The sequence below is a fragment of the Octodon degus genome, unplaced genomic scaffold (genome assembly GCF_000260255.1).
Source record: "Octodon degus isolate 3935 unplaced genomic scaffold, OctDeg1.0 scaffold00277, whole genome shotgun sequence".
NCBI lineage: Eukaryota > Metazoa > Chordata > Mammalia > Rodentia > Octodontidae > Octodon > Octodon degus.
The window spans coordinates 6243-9601 of NW_004524853.1; positions in this window are offsets into that span (position 1 = coordinate 6243).

The following is a 3359-nucleotide window of genomic DNA, read 5'->3' on the forward strand; positions in this document are numbered from 1 at the left end:
GTACCACACTTCCCTGTATAGTTCTGGAAATAGAAAAAGGTTCCGGAAGTATTAGAATGCATGAGGGGCAGAGAGAAGAATTGAATCCTGCTCCTATTCCATGTGTAGCCTTCACTGTATCTGATCCTACTACATCTCAGTAATTGAAGTCAAAATCACAAATTTCTTGGAAATGCATATAAGGGGCTAAGAAAATAGGATTTGTCTCAAATTCCTCATAATACTTTCATAAAATATATATATATATATATATATATATATTCAGATAACTTAAAATTATCTTTGAAAACTTGTTGGATATTCATATAGCAGAAAGTGTTCTGTAATTTTCATGACCTACTTATTTAATAACTTTGTAGTTTCATACAAATATGATTCATAGTTTATGGCTCATGACAGATAGACATAATTTAAACAACATGGACAAATGCAGTAGACACATTCTTTGAACCAACAATCTGGCTCAATGTCCATGACTTTGCGTATTCTGCTATATTCCTCATTCATAAAGTTTTATTACTTATAATTTACTATCTCAAAGTCACTTACAGGATGATTTTAACAAACAAGAGATCAGATAAATCAATAACTTCAGTTGTGTGTTTTCTTATCATTCAATTGCATACTGTGCTCTGGTTGCAATGCAGCCATTTCCTGAGCTAAAGGCTTAGATTTCCTTGCTTTTATTATTATATCTCTTCTTTCAAATTTATGAAATTTGGAAAACCAGCACTAATAAACTAAGAATTAAGTTTTCATAGTTTAGAAAACTGCAAAACAATTGTCCTCACTTTCAATTTTTCTGAGCCTCTTATGATTTAAGCAAGAAACTTGGAATATGCCCTTATCATGGAACAATTAATTTAAATTTGTAGTAGTGACAACAAACACATATGGGAAAATTGAGCTATTTAGTATTTGTCCTTGATAAATGCAACTTCCATATATGACATAATTTTAAATAGTATTGCCATAAATGAACACGCATGTGTAGTGAGCACATGTTTAAATATTTTTCCTTAAATTTCATAAAACTTAGACCTTTGTCCTTTATAATATTAATGTCAAGTCAAATGAAAATAGCATTTGGATGGGTGAAGAGGGAACATATTTATTGAAATCTGAGTCAGGTTCTCCTTAAAATCAAATATTTCCCAGGGATTGGACCTGTTTGTGAAAGCCTAATGTGAACACATGGCATCTAATTTCCATAAAAGTTTCAGTAGGCGTCTGAGTAAAATATGGCTATGAGTGAAATAATAAAATATAAGTGGAACGGCAGGACAATAGTGCCCCACAGGGAATCTGGTAGCAGCAGTGACAGAGGATGTGCCAAGCACATCTGTCTCTTTGGCAGAATTCAGAGGCAGCTGCTCTGCTACTTTCCATCGCACTCAGGAGATTTCCTTCTGATGGCAGACGTGGCATCTACCCTCTCCTGCATGTGTGTCCGCCTTACCTGGCTGCCGAGGTTCTTGTTTAATTGTTTTGATGACAGGAAATGTTTCCTGAGAAAAGACAGTGAAAAACTTTAACAGGCTGTTATAATTGTAAGCCCAGGTTTGTTCACACATATCTCTTCTCCAAATCTCAACTGTATTTGTGTTCCCAGTATGATAAATGGCAACACTTGCAGGCTCGCAATATCAATATTCTTACCACGCCATCCATGGTTGCTTGTAAGTACTGTACATTTGGAGGTGACCTGTTATATCACTCAGTACAGTCCAATTATTTTCTTGTAAAGGACTGATAATGTAAACAAATATCTGCCTGCTATTTTTCTTTCCAATAACAATTTCTTCTTTTTACAAACAGAGAGTCAGGACTTTATTATCATAGGAATATGAAAGTATTACTCTTAGGTTTATCTCTCACAGGAAAATAGTAGAAATTTCATGTACCCCCAATATTCATAAAAATGAAGTTTGTGCCAACTATGATGCTTATAATATTGGTTGGAATTGGATTTCTTAGGTTTTTGTGATGTCTTGGATAATATACTTAGCATTTACAGTTCATTTCATCTGTAAAATATTGAGATGAAATTACATGTATTTTGAGTAGATATACTTTACAGATATGTATTAACATGTTTACAGAGTGAACATATGTATTCTGATCTGCTGACATTAGCTAGATCTAAAAATATACTAAAGTAAATGCTAACTATAGGTGATGAAAATGATTTTAGTGATATTTCCTATCAGTGATATTTAGTGATATTTCCTATCAGTATTATATTGTAACCCCATTATCTAATAAATGTTGCTTTGGGGAAAATGACCTTTTGGAATATTTATTTTTTTTTGTTTCACAATTTATAAGAAGCAAAAATGAAAAAAAATGCAGGTCACATTACAATTGACAAATAAAATCAATGTAATTAATGGTGAATATTGACAGACATTATTCAAGAGAGAGCACTGCAATTCAGTTAATGAAAATTGGAAGAGCAGGATGTCATCTGGTTATGAGAGATTAAGCAGAAATTATACAGTCAAATTTTAAAAGAAACATGCAAGATATGTTTGAAAACCTCTGCTCTTGTGGCAATTGAGTGCCAATAATTATGTAAATTGAAGTATAGTGAAGAAACGAAGCTTTTAAAGCTAGTTTATTTTCCAAGAATGTAAGAGGTTGTCATTGAAGGGTTCTGCTGAAATGACATCATAATTGTATATGTTCCCAGTATCACATCTTTGCAAATTAACAGTTGTGCCAAGTGTTTTTTTTTTTTTAATTTACTTTTCGAGATTTTTCTCTCCTCACTATTCTGTGTGCTGAGAAAGCGAATCACCCTGGGATGTATTATAGCAACTTCTTGCCCACTTCCTAGTGGAATTGAAGAAATTCACAAGATAGGCAGACAGTAAAATGACAGCACGTTACTAACTGCAGCCCCTCACTCTCAGTGACTTCTTTCCTTGGCCCCAGTCCTTAGCGTGAGTTAAGCTACAAGTTTTGAACAATTACATACAAAATAGGAGAATGAATCATCTTCGACTTGTCATCTTTTCCATTCCTGTAGCAAGTAGACTGCTACATTATCTCAATCTAGCTAATCTTGTCATCTCCGTCTCTCCCTACACAAATTGTCACTGTGATGATTTAGATGTTGGCTGCATTGCTGTATTAACTTTCTAATTGTGCTGCTCTACTTTGTATCTACATCTGCATATTCCTCACATTCTGGTTTCTTTTTGCTTTATTTTGCTTGTTCTTTCATTTGTTTTGACATCCAAAGAAAGCATTATATGATTTCAATATCTGTAGATATTACAATTTTACACTGACATTTGCATAGAGAAAGTGACGAAACTCATTCTTAAACAGATCACCAAAGATTCTCTACTCAC